Source organism: Mustela nigripes, chromosome 11 (assembly GCF_022355385.1).
Source record: "Mustela nigripes isolate SB6536 chromosome 11, MUSNIG.SB6536, whole genome shotgun sequence".
NCBI lineage: Eukaryota > Metazoa > Chordata > Mammalia > Carnivora > Mustelidae > Mustela > Mustela nigripes.
The window spans coordinates 11,410,237-11,428,160 of NC_081567.1; the positions used below are offsets into that span (position 1 = coordinate 11,410,237).

Sequence of the window (17,924 nt, forward strand, 5' to 3'; positions counted from 1 at the left end):
CCGGCATCTGTGCGGCTGACTCCCCTGCCAGCCCGTCCCTGCCCCTGCCCCTTCCCTCCTGTCCCTCACCGGCTTAGAGATGCGCCACCCTGAACCCCATTACCTGATGGGGACACACACGCAACCGAGACTCCTGTCCCCAGCGCCTGCTCTGTGCCCCCTGGGGTGTCCCCGAGGCACTAACATCTGCGCGGGGCAGGGACAGCGGTCTCAGCAGGACCTGAGAGGGAAACACCAGCCAACTACAAAGTCACTCATAACTGTGACCACGCCCCTGTCACTTAACCTCTCACAACCTCCACCTCCCCGGCTGTAAAGTGGGAGGAGCCAGGCCCCTCCTAAAGGCTGATCAAGAGATCCAAGCATAAGAGCCAGCCTGGGGCCCAGCAGGTGGGACCTGGGCTTGAATAATGTCACCTGCCTTTGCTCTGTTTTCCTACTGTCCTGATTCAAGAAGCAAAGCTGGGCTCGGGCTTGTGAGAGTTCGGGGTGGGTGTGCTCTTTTCCAGGGAGGGTAGAGGGAACCGCTGGACCTGACAGGTAAGCAGCCGGCAGAGGACCGGTGTGTGCATGATTGGGGGGGGGGGCATGACCCTAACTGACTGGGAAAGTGGCCACCCACCCCAAGGTGAAGGGACAGGGCACTTTGCATATCAATAAGGTCAATAACCAGAGGTGGTCTGCTTCCTTGGTGCCGGTATTAACCTGTATTGCTCTTATTAACCTTTGTGATGAAGAATCTTTCAAAAATAATTATATTAAGGCACAATTCTCTGCACGTTTAAAATATGGGAATGTTCCATTTCGGTGCTCCCGGCGTCACGAGATAATGAAACACCTGATTGCCCGGCTACAGCCGTGACGTACTTAATCCGATTCCTGTCCTTGCTCTACTGGGGGCTCGGGGCCAGGCTGGGGAGGGGCAGGGGGCTCAGGAGACCCAGGGTGGGGGGGGTTTCAAGGGCGGGACTTTCCAGCAGGCTCTGACGGGAAGGGATGAGACGGGTCTCCTCTCCAGCAGGAGACTGGGGGACAAGGGCAAGCTCCCCTGAAACAGGACTGGGGCAGGCGCTGATTCTGTGCCAAGCACACGGAAGGGCGGGTCAGAGCCCCCACAGTGCCCGACACCTGTGAGGAGGGTTGAGGAGGACCAGGGAGGAGGAGAAGGTTCAGACCAGGAAGGGACAGATTTGGAAGATCTGGTCGACCCTGTCCATCCCAGCGAGACAAGACAAAAACGGACCCTCCTGGGAGTCAGGCAGCGCCCAGAGCTGTTGCACACGCTTAGCCAGAGTCCCAGCTGCTATGGAGGCCACATGCACAGTCCAAGAAGCTCAGTGTCAGGGTCGGCTCATTTCTGGTGGCTCCTTTCTGCCTTCTCTTCCACGGCACCTTCCCCCTGTGCAGGGGAGGCAGCACAGGAGATTCACCTGTGCTGCTGAGGCTTCGGAGCCTAGGCACCAAAGCCTGGCACACGGCGAGCCCCCTGTGTTGTCTTATTAGTAGAGACGGTGGGAGCGAGGATGTGTGAGGCAGCCCCGGGCGCCGCTGGAGCCCGGTCTTCAAACACAAACTCAAACTGGTGCCGGCCACCTTCTAGGCGAATTCTGTCAACATCTGCCTCCTTTACCCCAGCCTGTGGGTCTCAGCCTGGCCCCTGCACGCAGTGGCGGTTCATGGTCAGACAAAACTAACTCGGAGACACAGAGGACGCAAGAAGCACCCTTTCCCCTTTGTCCCGCGAGGTCAGGGGGAAGTGAGATTTCCATGGCGTTCTGTGTGTTCTGCACATGGTCACTTAAGTCACAACCTGGATGGACTAAGAGGAGGAAAAAAGAATGACTCCTAAACACAGGCCAGGGAGGTGGGCACAGGGGTCAGCACGACTGGGGACAACTCAGGATCCGAGTCTTAGCGAACGTGCTGCTGATATCAACCCACTTTACAGATGAGGAAACTGAGTCACAGAGAGGTTAAAGAAGAGTCCCAAGGTCACACAAGCTGGGACGTGCATCCAGCCACTTGGCTCTCAGAGTCTGCCTCGTTGCACCACGACCCTCACCTGCATGGAAGTGGAAGGCTGAGAACCACAGGTGAGGGTGAGAGACAGCACACCACGGCACACACTCTCTCTCGGCTGAAGGATAACTCAGGAGGGAATCGTGTGCGGGCTCAGCACACATCCTGGCCTCCCCATACGTCAAGTGCCGGGAAACACGGGTGACTCAGACTCAAACAGCAGGGATAAGGGAGAGACTGCGATCTTGGCAAGCAGAAATCCCCAACCGGGCCAGGATTGTGTGGCAGGTGCACGGCCAAGGTCGTGTCGTTAACCAGCCTTTACCTCATGAAAGATGCCCACAGAACGAGCATCCAAGCCTCCCTCCTGGACCTTGTTGGGCCTAGAAAAGGTGACAGGTTATCCCACATTTCTTGTAACTGAGCAATCCAGAAGGCGAACAGGAACCAGACACCAGGAGCCATGAGGCCAACCCTGGTGAGGCCAAATACAGTGTCCCGGCCCCCATGGGCGCCTGGTCACCAGAGAGACATTCCAGCAAAGCACTTAGGAACAGCAGATTCCAGGTGACCTGCCTGACCTGCCGTCCCAGCTCCCCCACCGACTCTGGAGCCTTCGGCAAATTGCTGGACACTTCTGTGCCTCGTCTTCCTCACTGTTAGAATGAGATTGTCGTAAGGATGAAATAAATGCCTTAACACGAGCAAGGCTTGGTCTGGCCAACGCCCTAACCATGGTGAGCCGTAAGTCAGCAGGTGAAGAAGGTGCAGAAATAATACTAGAAACGGGGGGGGGGGGCGGCAAACACACCCCCGTGCCACCCCAGGGCTTTGATCTCAAAAGCAGAGGCAGCACGGTGGTTCCAAACGCTTCCCACTGTGGGTATGAAAGTCCCTGACGTGTTAGGAGCCAAATGGCCCAGTGGGAAAGTGACACCTGTCCTGCGGAGGTGTGAGGGTGAAAAACCCACATTCACTGAAGGGGACACACCCTCGGGGGCCCAGGCAGGCAAGAGCATAGGACAGATACCCTCCAACCCAGACGTGCGTCACCGGGAGGGTTTGTGGAAACACGGGCTGTGGGGCCCTACCCCGGAGAGGCTGACTCAGCTGGTTTGGGGTAGGCCCTGGGAATCAGCATGTCTGTCAAATGCCCCATAGCTGCCAGAGCCCAGGGGATGCTCTGAGAACCACTGGCCTAGAACAGTCAGGATGGGTGAAGCTCTCGAGAACCGCAGGTCGCCACACAGGGACACGGCTTCAAGTTCCCAAATCTTCAGGTGTCTGGAAGACAGGTCTTGGATCTAGAATCTGCCAATGATGTATCCCAAGGTCTAAGACAGGGCCAGGCCCAAACACACAAAACACGGCTGAGCGCGTCGTGAACGGAGGCCCCGGGAGCCACGCAGACAAGCACTCTGAGCACCTGACTTGGCTGACGTGCAGGGAAAGCGGGGACTCATGTCGGGGGGGACTTCTGTCCTCGGCTGCCATTACGACATCAAGAAAGTGGAGTGGCTTGTGTTTTGGTCTGAATTTAGAAGCAACTCTCCTTTGAAAGGAGTATGTAAATGTGGTTAAGAAAGAGTCTCTGAGAGCTGTAGGTAACACTCTAATAAAAAGGAAAGCGGGGTGGGTGGACAGGGAGCCAAAAATTGTGCGGAGGGAGGGACAGATTATGGGGAAAGGGGCTCAGCGTCTCTAACAAAAACACACCTGTCAGCTTTCGGTGCAAATATCTGGGACACCCATGTCAAAGCTCCGAGAGCGTCAAGCTGCATTAAAATGGGGGAAAAAAAAAATCTAGTTTCTTTCTTTTTTTTTTTTTTTTCCTTCCAGAAAGACTGTCTGAAAACCGGGAAATACAAGAATCTCAAAAACACCCCTTGGAGATCAAGAAAGTTGTTTTCTTTTATACACGTTTCCACAAATAGCATTTGGTAATAAAATCCTCTAATGGTTTGTGATATTAATTAAATGGGAATACACATTTGATTTCCACTCCATTCTTTCCATCAAACCAATATCATCTGGTTTTTGTAGTCATGATCTAATTTCCCCTTCTTTTTATGAGAAATGTTTCCCGTACCACAATCAAGGTCCTTGTTTTTACGCAGGATAGACAAATGAATCATTCTCTTTTCCAAAATGGCAGTGCAGGTAAAGAGAATTTGCTCTCATTTTGCTTGTGGATTTATTCAGACCCACCAAAATCTCTTTGGGGTGTTTTTTTTTTTTTATTTTCAGTTGGCATGATTTAGCATAGTTACAACTAGAATCTGATGATTTCTAGTTACCGTTCTAATTGGGTCATTTGACTGAAAGCTGTTTTATGCCCCTGAGTTCAAAGTCCAAATTATATAAAAACATATATATAGTTTATTTTTTTAATGGGTGAATGTTTCACAGCAAGGATTTAGGTTTTTCATTACGTGTTTGGTTTGAAGGTAGAGACCCAGAGTTTGGGACTTTCTACTGGGAAGTAGCACTGAGGGCAGATACAGGACGATGGCCCAGACCCCAGCGAAGAAGCTATTGTAAATCAAACCGAAGGTTCTAGATATCTGGCACTGTCCAGTTTGGGGGAACTGAAAATGATCTGTCCTCCAGTTATCAGTGGACAGGGAGAGTGTGAAAAACCAGGGATACTCTGTGCTCCTCGGCGGATAAATGGGAAGTCTGGTCAAACTCAGACGGTGTCCTCCTCACAAGCACAGTCGGGTTATAGGTCTGTTGGGAGAGACGGGAGGATCCAGGTCAGGATTTCTGAAGCCTTGGCTTTCAAAGTGGCTTCCAAGGTCATCCAGTTCACACAGCTATTTCTTTCTGATGCTGTCTCGGGCCACGACCACACTCTGATTCCGAGCCCCTTCCTACCCATTAAATTGATCCATGAGTCGCTCTATTTTCATCTCTGATTCACTTAATTACCTATGCTCTGCTCAAGATCCAAGGCCACAATTACTGTTTCCATGGGAATAAGATTCACGGTGGCTTTTCCATCCCCCGTACACGTCATCTTAATGCCGCCTTCCGCCGCTCCCCTGGATATGCCCATCCTTAGGGAATGTTCTCCAGGCCAAGCCCAGAGGCCTTCAGAATAAGCCCAAGTCATGGTCCCGGGTGCCACTGGCCCAGGCCAGAAGAATACCCTCTTTCTTGCCGGGGCCCAGCGTCTGGGAAAGAATCCTTGCAAACACCACCTCCCGGTCCTCGGTTTCCTACCGAAGACAGACATCAGGGTTCCCAGCAACGCTTCTACCCTCTTCCCACACGGATTTTCAAAGACACGCGCAGAGTGCAAGACAGTCCATGCCTACCACGCTCTAGGCAACCTGTGGGTGTTCATCTTCGATTTTGGTTAATGGAAGCTTAAAAGCAGATAAGTGTCTGGCGCTGGACCTCAAAGGAGGAGTAGAATTCTGTGGGGCATCACCATGGGGGATGTCCTCCTCATTTTCATAATGAAAACACTCAAGTCTAGCGTGACTCGAAATGGCCCCAGTCGTCACCCTCACTGCACCTGGTATGAGCTGGGCTACCTTGAAGGACCGCCTCTCTGACTCTACTCACTACTCAGCAGATTGAGAACAAAATCCTCCTGCCTCATGGGGTCCTCGTGCAGAGTAACTGGCCTGTCCGTGCAAAGGCCCTCCCAAGTGCCACACGTGCCCTTCTCCCCAACTTTTCTTTAAAGAGGTGGCCCCAAACCATAGAAAGACCACCTCTTTGATGTCATTCAGATTCACAGATCCATGACTTAACCTGTTCAATGTCAGCTTCCTGATCTACCACCGCCTTGTCCCCAAATGGGAAAGGTGAGATTCGCCTTGCTTGAGGGCAGGGGGTGGGGCAGTTAGCTACCGGCCCCAGTATGGACTAGGCTCTTGATGAACGGTTACTCTTTTCTCTCTTGAGTTCCCATCCTGACTCTGCTATTTATCTCTGTGTAACCTTGGGAGAGTTCTTTAACCTTCCTTGGCCCGAATTTCCGGACCCATAAAACTAGGGGATTTGGCCAACGCCTCTTTGAATTTCCTTGCAATGCTACCATTCCATGATTCTGTGACTTTAAGCCACCCGGGGGATATGGTAATGGTTACATTACACAGAAGACTTGGATGTAATATTATGAGCTCTAACACAGGCTTCCTGCAAATTCTGCCACCCTCCCCAGCAGAATTCCCTATTGTTCTGAGTGTAATGATAATCCAACACAATACCTCCACTGTCTGAGTCCTGCCCATGTCCATACTCAGGGGCCAGCCAGAGGCAACATTGTGAAACTGGAGAGGGATGCTGTCAACATCCCGTCGTCCCCTGGCGTGCCCCCTGCCCCAGATAAATGTATTATTCACCTACCTTGACATCCCCCACCAGCGCCAACACTCTAACTACTTCCTGCTCCCCCAAGAGCCTCCAAATCCACCTTCCTTTTGTTCCACTCCTCTGGGACCCAGTGTGCTTTCTGCCCGTCTTATGAACTGATTCATTTAAATACATATTACTTGCTTTAAAAGATACAAAGTTGAACAAGACATAGGCGCTCACCACGGGGGCCTTCAATCTGAAAGGTAGGGGATCCTAACACACAATTATAAATTGGAACACACCAAGTACAGAAACAAAAATAAAATAACATTTCTTTCTGAAAAGGGAAAGTGCACTGCTCCTTGAAGCAAGAAGGGAAGGCTTTGTGGGAACAGGGCACTGGAGCGGTGCCCCAGGTGTAGCTAGCGTCTGATAGGCAATGATGGGAGATAAAGAGCATCAGAGGAAGAAAAGCATCTAAGCGAAAATACCGAGCGAGGAGGCATCCAGCAGGTGTCGGAAACCAAGAGCAATCTGGTCTGGCTGGGTTCCACAGAACGGAACAAGGAAAAAGGTTAGCAAGTCTGCTTGAAACTCTATCACGGATGCCTGGGAAGCCTCACTAAGGTGGTTTTGGGGTTTTCGGGTGTTTTTTGTTGTTGGTGTTTTTTTTTTCCCCCAATAGATGAGAGAGAGCTATTGACGGTCATGGGGCAAGGACAGAGGAAGGGGAGGTCAGACAATCTCCACAGGAAGTGTAATCCAGGAGCCACCTTTGTGAGGACTGAAGCAGAAGCATGGGAAGCAGGCAGCAGGCTCACTGATGTCTTTGAGGGAACCGGTGACAGATAATGAGATCGGAGACTCACGGAGTAGTCAGGGGAAGGGGGAGAGAATCACAAGAGGGGTAATCAATGGGACTGGGCTCCCATGACATAGAGAAGGCAAGAAACACAAGAAAGGGACAAAGAACCAAAAGCTTGATGACTGGAGACAGGGACAAGGAGAAGGCAGACCAAAGGCTGGGTTTGGGTGGGACGAGCATGAATTTGGTTTGCTAGACATTGAGTTTCCCACGCTTTGGGGATGACAGGGACCAGTGTTTAAGCCAGGATTCACAAGGGGAGTGGGGCTGAGCCTAGAGAAGTGGCAGCAGAAGCAGTGCAGTTGCACACATTTGGACGAAAATGAGTGCTTCGAGAGAAGGAAAGCCACATGAATCTCCCTTTGTGGAACGGACTGGAAGCAGAAGGCATATGGGCCCAGGGCCAGAAAGTCAGCACCGAGGCAGCAAAGGGATTCCAGAGCAGATCACGGTTCCTGGGTTAAATCCCAGTAATGGGTTTTCAATGTAACCCAGGCACTCGCTCTGTGGCCAGTCTGGGTGGCGGGTGAGAAGCCATGCAGGAAAGGCAACCCCACTGCCCACTCTTGACAGGCTTAGCCCTGCTCTAGCTCAAATGTGAGTTCCCACCTTTTCACCCCATAGAGCAGCTTTACTGGGGGCAGAGATGAGAGTTCTGTGTTCACAGAATCCCTCGCAAGAGTGCAGCGCTGTCTTCGGGCAGACCTTCGTGAGCCCACAGTGGGGAGGGGAGGTGCTGCATAGAATACGCATGAGGGTGTGGAAAGGAATCAGAGGCTGGACAGAAGCTGCTCTGCACAACAGAGAAAAGAGAATGAGCAGTTCGTGGGGGCAAGTGGACAGAGAAACTGAGGTCCCAAAATGGGAGTGGGAATGAGAGAAAGAATCTATAAGCAGGAGGAAGCCTGATCCTGGGGCTGGAGGATGAGGACATTTTAGGAATTGTCCTCACATGGAGAAATCTTAGAGGCATATTACCCAGGGGGAGAAGCCAATCTGGAAAGGCTACATACTACCCGATTCCAGCTACATGACATTCTGGAAAAGGCTACACAATGGAGGCAGGAAACAAGATTAGCAGTTGCCAGGCACTGGGTGTCGGGAGGAGTGAAGAGGCAGACCACAGAGGGTTTTTAGGCCGGTGAAACTAGTCTCACCATATTACAGCGGTGGATACATGTCCACCTGTTGGCCCAAACTGTTGGCCCACTGTTGGCCCAAACCCACAGAATGTGCAGTGCCCACAATGGACCACAGTGGTGGCCATGGGCTTGAGTGTTGATAGTGTGTCCCTGCAGGTCTGTCAGTTGCTATAAATGTAGGACTCTGGTGCAGGGTGTTCACAGTGGGGGACCCAGGGGTCGGGGTGGGAGATTGGGAGTTTAGGAGAACCCTGGCTTTCTGCTCAGTTTTGCGATAAACATAAGACTGCTCTAAAAAAATCAGGTCTGTCCAAAAGGAAAAAAGAATAGATACAGATAGTGCTTCTTTCTTTCTTTCTTTCTTTCTTTGAGAAAGAGAGACAGGGGTAGGGGGAAGAAGCAGAGAGAAAGGGAGAAGCAGACTCCATGCTGAGCAGGGAGCCTGATGCGGGGCTTGATCCCATGGCCCTGAGGTCATGACCTGAGCCAAAATCAAGAGCCAGACACTCAAATGACTGTGCCACCCAGGTCACCCAGATATTGCTTCTTTTAAATATTTGTTTGCATTGTTGCAGATAAACCCTGTTCCTTCTGTCTCCCAACCCTCTCCCACCAAGACTTATTAACGTATCCTGAAATTGAAACATCCGTGGCCTAGGTGGATTTTCTTTTTTCTTTTTATTACTCAAAGGCTGAGTTTTAGGTACAGAAACACCCTCCCAGGCCTGAGTCAGGAGCCAGAGGGGACCCAGAGACCTGAAGTCTTAGAGAAGTCGAGAAATTGAAGGAAAGCTTCAGATTTCCCTAGTCAGGCATCCCTAGCCAAGGGTAAGATCTGGAAGTCCCCAGGTTGGCCTAGTTACTAACAGCAACACTTGGCGATTTTCAGTGACTCTGGAGGACAGGGACGTAGAAGAGAGGGCACCATGTGAGGACCTGAGCTGGGCCGTGAACACTAGCTTTGACCTTGACCAAGGGCCTGCATTTCACGGTCCTCTCTGCTCTAAAATCCTATGCTTCTATAGAACTCTAGACTTCCATGTGGCTTTGACCCTTCCCAGACCTGCAGACCTGGGGGAGCCAGTCTGCAGTCAGCAGAATGACCGACCGCCTGTATTCCTGAATCCCAACATAAGTAGTAGAACCTGCCAGAAATACAGGGGTCCTTTCACCTCCGGGATTCCCAAGATGCCCGCTCCGGAGGGCTGATCACACTCCCGCCCTCCCCGCAGGGTGGCCACGGCCAGGAACTACCTACAACACCGTGACAGCTGTTCCAGACTGGACAGGAAGGGCGCCAGCAGCCGTCCATCGGGCCCAGCAGCCACACAAGCATCAGGCGTGGTGAAGTGATCTCTGCTGACTTTCATTAATCTCTCCAGGGCCCCCTGAGGTCAGAGATGTTTAAACAGCGGTGGAAGGCTGAACTCGCTCCCCAGGCCAGCACAGCTCATCTACTCCCCATGGGCGGCAGGCTTTCTCCTTCATGGCCAAACCACCAGGTGAGCAATAGGCGAATTGCAAGGTGTGCAAATATTTGGCTTCATCCATGATCAAATAAATCATTTTTCCTCTCCCTGAGCTCTAGGAAAACCCAGCAAAGCTCCCGGACCTGCCCGGCCACCGAGATTTATGCACGCGAAGCACCCCCATGCTTAAAGAAAATGCGAGGCTGTAAAGAGAGTCCATTGTTACGCACGCACAAATTATGACTAGGATCTCCAAACTTCATTTTTTCGGGAACATATCTTCTCGGAGCATGTTAGCCGGCGCATAGTAATGGGTAATATTTCGCCTGGAAATAAAGCATCTTTACATGAGGAGTTAAAATAAGGTTTCATCTTCAAAACCTCTCTGCCGTAATTATTTGGATTCACGTAGGCTGGGTAAGGGAAGTGGCTCAAGGTTTTCATGTTTTTCTAGAAGGTCCTGGGCCTTCGAGCAGCCACAGGCGTTGCCCGTCCCAGCCCCAGAGGAAAATGAGAGTCAGTTCATGATACGTCACACGTCACGCGTCACGCCCTAGGGCGGCCAGAGGGAGCCTGGCTGTGTTCCCCACATGGTGTCCAGGCACGTGCTGATTCCTTCCAAATGATGCCAGGAAGCTTGGTAACCCGGGAAAAACACGTCATCAGTTTGGTCTGGGGGCTTTATACTTTCAGATGACTTGTTCTGCACAAACTCAACAGTCGCCTATTTTCCGCAAATTTAACTCAGTGGGTTTATGCATTTGGGGTATGGCTCCTAATTGGGTTTCGATATCACAAGGGCAGGAACAATGTGGGAATTCATGGGCCCTGGGTGTTTTTTGTTTTGTTTGTTTTGTTTTGTTTTGTTTTGTTTTGTTTAATCTCAGCTCTTCCTTCCTCCCTCAAGTGATAGTGTGGCCTTCTGCCTTGTCTTCCTCCTCCTCCTCCTGGACTCCCTTCAGGAAGGGAAGGGCAGTGATCCACTCCCGAGGAGACACCAGCATGGACCTGGTCCAGCCAAGTTGTGGGGACACTGTTGTTGGCACCAACATCACGAAATCACCCACCAGAGCGAGAACACTCTATGCTTGCCCACGATCACTACACCAGCTTCAGAAAGGAGCCTCCTTCTGGGTGGTGGTCTTAGAACACACGTGCTCCTTCTCCCAAACGACCCGCAGCTGTCCTCCACAACGAGTAACCCACATTCTCAAACCCAGGTAACCATGTGGGACTTGCATGTGGCTTTATCAAATGACTCAAATATCAGGACATCATGCCTTCTTGGGCACATACAACTGCCCGTTTCTTTGGACCCGATCTCTCCAAAAGACACAAGTCCTCTCTCTCCAGACCACAGATGCTCATGTAGGTTCTCAGGATAAATCCAACAGACCTTAGTTTCTAGAGTCTTTCATGACTGGATTCTTCACACCTACCAGCTCTCTAAACTTCCTATTTCCTCCAATTCCTTATTGGGGGTTACCTCCAGACTTCCGCGGACTCCTCATGTCTGCCTCAGAGCCTCACGGGGCTGCCTGGCTTCCCCTCCACTTTCTTCCGAGTCAGCATAAAGTGAGCAATCCCCCCCCAAATCCATATCTGTTGCGACATCCTTGACAATGTCTATCTACTCCAAAAAGAGGGGGCAGCGATACACCTACAACAGAGTAGGAAAAGCACACCGGTAATCCAGGATCCAGTAAGGTCACGGCAGGGTCAAGTGCATTAAGCATCTACTATGCACCAGATATGTGTTTAAAACCTTGTTCTTCTCAGACCTACCAACAACCAGGTGAGTCAAGCCGTGTCATCTCTGTGGGACAGCTGAGGATTCTGAGTCTCAGGGAAGTTAGGGAGCTGTGGAAGGTCACACACTGGCCTCACCCAGGTCTCTGATATTTGGTAAAAGATCTCGGTTCACCATATGGGACTTGAGCCCCGATGTCCCTCCACTTCGCGCCACCTGCTTCTTGCTCCTTCTGCCACTGTCACGTCAGGGACCTGCGATGCCGCCCACTTGGGTTAGAAATGCAGATTTAATATCCCACGAAAGTGCTTCATCCGGAGAAGGCGGGAGCAAGCAGCACACGTGTTCTTACTCCTGAGCTTTTTATTATGAAATAATTATGGAGGAACAAGAAGTCACAAAAATAGCACAGAGGGGCCCCATGTACCCTGCACCATTTTCTCCCAGTGGAACAAGATTTTCCATGTAATAATTGTGCCATTAGTCAGTTCTAAATATATCCCTATATCCCCTAAGACTTCTTCTTTGTCCCACGAGAAACAAGTAAAATTTTAAGTTCAAATATAGAGATTTCTGCAACTTATTTTTTATGATATCTGGTTTAATTGATTGTAGATAGTAAAATGCTGCCTCTATGTTATGCTTTGATATTTTCAGACTTTTGCTTTATGGCTTCCTCAATGGTCAATTTTTGCAAACCTGTCCTGTACAGTAGAAATAAATATATATTCACTCATTACCGGGCATGGAGAATGTCTTTTGTACCTTGGAGAGTTTCAGAAGATATTTAAATAATCTATGACCTTCTGTGTTTCGGTCTGTTGTATCTGATATCGAGAGTGATGCAGAAATCTCCCAGAATCATGATGGTTTTGTTCAATTCTCCATATAACTCAATCAAGGTTTTCCTTTATATTTTTTGAGACTATTTTAGCATTTTGAGTTTGAAGGTGTTTTAGATTTCTAAAGAAATGTCGTATTTAACATCGTGTAGATCACATCAGGACGCCTAATTCTTCCCTTTGCCTTAGAAAGCACTTGTCCAGTGTGAAGGTGGCAGCTTCCTCTCACGAGGTAGATGGCTTGTCTATCTTTTCCATCGAAATACTGCCAACGTCTCTGTGTCTTCAGGTTTGGGGTACGTCTCCTGTATCGTGCCCTCGGATGGATTTCTCTTGTTTCTTTCATTCTCTCATCGTCTGCCTCTCGACTGATGAGTCCACGCACAGTGAATGAGCAAACTGATTTTTACGTATTCATTTTTCACTATTCTATTCTGTGCTTTTATCACCGTTATTTTTATGCTTTTTAATGTTTCCAGTTCTGCATCCTTAAATTATTTTTCCTTTATGCTTTTATGTCCCTCTGCTACTGAGAAATTATATGCTCAGCTTTTCCGTGCCCAGTGGTCGCAATTTTAACAAGCTTACGGGGCTAACCAAGCCCTCGAGTTAATCCATACCTCCACCCTCCTCCAGAACAAGCACACGGCCTTCATGCTAATCACCCACCCCTGCCCCTGTGAGACTGGAGACCAACGTCAGAATTCCTTCTCCTGGGTGAGAGGCCCAGGATCTGTGGTCACCATGTCTTCTGATGTGTGAAGAAAGCAGACCTGTGGGGCGCCTGGGTGCCTCAGAGGGCTAAGCATCTGCCTTCAGCTCGGGTCCTGGGATCGAGCCCCGCATCGGGCTCTCTGCTCCACAGGGAGCCTGCTTTCCCCTCTCTCTCTGCCTGCCTCTCTGCCTACTTGTGATCTCTCTCTGTCAAATAAATAAATAAAATCTTAAAAAAAGAAAGAAAGAAAACTGATCTGAGAGAAGAGAAAGCGAACATGCAGACAGAAACCAAGAGGACAGATGGGACTATTTCTGGCAGAAATGGAATTCCTGGTTCCTTCCCCTTCCAGTGGGAAGAGCTTTTCTCTCTCCCTCTTAGAACACGTGTCCTGGGCTTTGGTCTGATTAGACCAAATTCTAGTCACAGGTCTCTTCCTCAGACAATCCTCTGTTCCTAGCGGCGGACTGTACTGTGTAACTGAGCAGGAGGACAGTGGTGCCATTTTCTCCAGGATGCCATGGGCCACCATATGGACCGGTGGGTCCCCACCATGCATGCAAACGGAAACAGCATGGTGTCATGAAGAGAAGGAGAAATTGGTTCTGGAAGCTCCTGAAGCATATATCCGCTCCTCCAGTAAAGAGGCGGTAACAGTGGGCTAGGGACACTGCATTCAGCCCTCTCCATATTCATTTAAATGAGGTCTAACCGTTCATTAACCTACAAAATGCTTGTATGCCAGGCATTGGGAAGAACTAACAGATAAGGCAGGGTAGCCCGGAAGGATTCAGGTTTCGGGTTCGCAGACAAAGCACTGGACTAGAGTAACTTCTATAATCAGGGTATGAGTAAGTGGCCAAGGGAAATAAAAGGAAAGGCAGATCCTGGGAGACCTTCCCAATGGAAGGAATGCCTGGGGTGAGTCCTGTAGGGTAAACAGACGTTCTTCAGTCAAAAGGGGCAGGACGAACAGGGTCATATTCCCCTTCTGGGGGGCACAGCGTCAGCACAGTGCGAAAGGTTCAGTTCTCAGGTTGGAGAACTTCTCTGCCACCTTCCAGTAATTTCCACATCAGAACAGTACGTCGTGGGCATCAAACCATCCCCGTTCTAACCATCTGTCCACTGTTCTCTGCATCCTCAGAAGGCTTTAGCTCTGTTCAACGAGTTCGTGCTCTTGGCCCGTAACCTCCCATGTTACCAGTGAGACAACTGAGGCCCAGCAAGGTGAAGCCCTCTGCTCCAATGTATGAAACTGTCTTGTCTTCTTAAGGCAAAAGCAGCCGCTCATGGAGGGCTCAATTCCTGTCTCAGCCCTACCCCTGAAGAGGTTAGCATCAGACTCTGCAATCAGTGAGTAACTGATTAATACCAGAAAGAACTACCCAGGACGCTGAAGGTCACCTCTCGGGCTGTGCCCTGAGATACAGATTGCGAAGCTCTTCGAAGGGGAAGTGAACGGTAATAATAATAAAAAAAAAAAAAAAAAAAAGTAAGTAACAGTCTGGGGCTTCTGGCCTGCTCAGTTGGAAGAGCCTATAACGCTTGATCTCGGGGTCGTGAGTTTGAGCCCCATGTTGGGTGTGGAAATTACTTAAATAAAAATAAAACTTGAAAAGAAAAGCTGTGGCACCTGGGGGGCTCAGTCGATTAGTCGTCCGACTCTTGGTTTCAGCTCAGGTCATGATCTCAGGGTCCTGGGATCGAGCCCCACACAGGGAGGACTCCACACTGAGCGTGGAATCTGGTTGGGATTCTCTCTCCTCCTTCTGCCCCTTCCCGTGCTCAGACGTGCATTTTCTCTCTCTCTCTCTCTCTCTCAAAAAACAAAACGAAACAAAAAACCTAATAGTCATTTAACAGATATTGCCTGCTCAAAATTTTATCGACTTCTTTTCATGTATTTCTTTCAATTCGTAGAACGCCTGCATGAAAGGCGTTATCAACAGTCCCAATAGTAATATTTAGCCCTATTTAATGGAGGAAACTGAGGCTTGGTATTGCTATATCGCTGGTCCCTGTCCCATGAGGGGTTCACGGTGGAATTCAGACCGGACCCAGAGCTGTCTGCTTCTGGGGCACCTCCTCTCGGCTACTACGTTGTGAGCCTCCTTGTGGCTGGTTCTCCTGGACAACTGAAAATGGCTCAGACATGGCAAATGCAATTTACACCTTCATCTCTGTCTCTCAGTGGAATGGCCTGTACACCCTCCGAGACCATTTCTGGAAAGAAGTCGCTCATCTCTTAGTCTGGAAATCTGAGCAAACGCAGAACCAGCTGTCCACCAGAGAGGCCCAGGAGGCTGGGCTTTCCAGCTGTGACCTTTCCCAAGACAAACCAATCTGTGTCACCAGCTTCCACTCAACAATCTTTCTGATGCTGCTTCTTTAGAAAGGCTTTCAGGGAAGACAAGTCACCATCCCCTTCTTACCCCAATTTCTGTAAAGCAGGACTATGCTCTGGGCAGCTCTCCAGAGTCGAGACCCAATGATGGCCCAAGATGGGTGTCTGCCTTCAAGAAACCACCAGTCTAGGACGAGAGTCCAGCGTGTGGATTCTAAGTGCGACAGGGCAGCAGAGACGGCACGATGTATGCCTGACCACAGCAATGGCAAGGAGAAGAGGAACCACTGGCCTTGGAGAGAGTACCAAGTGCCCAGCAGTGTAGCAGGTGTTCTACATGGAGGACTTGTCTCAGCTCAGGCTGCTACAGCAGAACACCACAGATGGGGTGGCTGGAACAGAGACATTTACTTCTCACAGATCTGAGGGCTGAGAAGTCCAAGACCAAGGAGCAAGCAGATCTAAAGTCTGGTGAGAACCCGTATCCTAGTTCGTCAACAGTCACCCTCTGGCTGGAGCATCAAACGGCAGAGTGTAGGGAAACAGTGCTCGTTTCTCCTAGAAGGGCACTAATCTCATTTGGAAGGGCTCTACCCTAGGGACCTAATCACCTCCATCTCCAAATATCATCATTTTGGGGGTGAGGCTTTCAACATATGACGTGGTGGGCTCAGGGGAGGTGGGGGGCGGGGAGGAATCACAAACATTTAGCATATAACATTGCCTGCTCCTTCTCCATAACGTATCTGAAGAAGGCACCTCTAGCGTCTGCTTCATACTCTGTACACATTTTACACAGGCACAGAAAGGTTAAGTCACAGCCCCAGATCATCAGGAGTGGTGAGATGCAGATAAGATTAAGGCTGTCTGATCCCCCAAACCAGCTCTGTAACTGCACCCAGGCACCGAGTCCTAGATGGGGGATGCTTCGGGAATCTCGAGCAGACAGCGAGGCGGGCTTTCAGGGACAGGAGGAGCCACAAAGGTGCCAAGGAGCGTAAAGGCATGTGATGGAGGGGGCGGTGGGGGAGGGTGCCTCGGGACTGTGTCACAAGCCCCTAGCAGAGTCTACGACAGGAGAAGGAGCAGGAGCTTTCCTGGGAGGCACATAAATTTCCACGTGCTAAGGTCAGAGCTCTGACGGCAGAATACCGGGTGTGACTCCTGGATGCGCTACTTAGCTCGTACGTAACCTACACCCCAAATTTCCGTCTATGCAAAATAATGACTAGTTAGAGTTTTTCACTTCTTGGGGTCCTAAAGAAAAATAAAATGGGATAAGCCATAGAGGTGCTAACCACCGCACCGTGTTAAATACACGTTAGCCTAGGGGCTCCTGGGTCATTCCATGGGTTAAGCATCTGACTCTCAGTTTCAGCTCAGGGTCATGAGATGGAGCCCCAGGGAGATCGAGCCCCATCGAGAGATTCTCTCTCTCTCTCTCTCTCTCTCTCTCTCTCCCTCCCTCTGCCCCTCCCCACTGTCATCTGTGCTCATTCCCTTTCTCTCTCTCTTAAAAAAAAAAAAATACATGGTAGCCTAGGAAAAAATAGAAAGTGACTTTCACTGGGAGACCTAACAAATGAGTAAGAGGGCTGAGTCAGATCAACAGAGGAAAGGGGCGGGAGGAAGAGGTGTGACACGCAAAAGAAACGCAAGTGACAATGTTCAGAGACAAGACTCGAGGTTGGGTCCTGGCAGCTCAAGAGAAGGAGGAGGAGCAGGGAAGGATGGAGACCCCGTGGAAGGGTCGGCAGAGGCGTGCTCACGAGGCACCCTGCAGGGCGGGCCGACGGCAGAGAATCTTGGGCAAAGCGCTGTTTAAGCAGGGAGGGTCCCACTCAGGTTTTTCCCGTACATCAGGCTATAGGTGGTAGTGGTGTGGACTAAAGCAGGAAACACGGGGAGAAGAGGATGAATCTGGGACATGTCTGGGGCTGGATGAGTGATTCGGTTTTGGGAAGAGTGAGGGAAGCATCGCCATGACAACGGGGTGTGGTCTGCATAACAGGGAGTTGGAGGTACCTAAGAGAGAAGCCTGGTGGGGAGGTTCTGGGATGTCGGTGAGATATCCAGGTGGAGCTTCCATGGGGAACAACGGATACCAGGCTAGAGCTCAGGAGAGGGGTCTGGGCCATTTGGGAATCACAGCAGGTGTATGTCAGTTGCCCGTCTCCACATTTGGAGATGTCTCCTTTTTGTTCTCATTTCTTTGCAATGCACCTCGGCCTAAAAAATTCTTTTCTCTGGCCTAAGATTTGGTTAATGGGATAGAACAAAAGTATAAGGAAACTGTCAGCTCATCTTTTCTGCTGCCTGGGATGCAGATGTGATGGCTGGAACCTCAAGGATCCATCTTCGACCATGAGGTAGAAATCAGGCTCTGAGGCTGTTGGGGCAGAAGGGTGAATGCTTGTATCCCTGATGGCTTTGAGGTGGTGGCAGCAGCCCTCAGTGGCCCACC

General features: G+C 50.4%; 1 long non-coding RNA gene across 1 annotated transcript; it reads left to right on the plus strand.

The window, feature by feature from the left end:
• The first annotated feature begins 360 nt into the window (after positions 1-360).
• On the plus strand, positions 361-12,275 carry LOC132027166 (uncharacterized). Its single transcript, XR_009407071.1, has 4 exons — positions 361-540; positions 9,720-9,839; positions 9,926-10,223; positions 10,714-12,275. It is a non-coding gene; the product is annotated as an uncharacterized LOC132027166 (long non-coding RNA).
• The last annotated feature ends 5,649 nt before the right edge of the window (positions 12,276-17,924 follow it).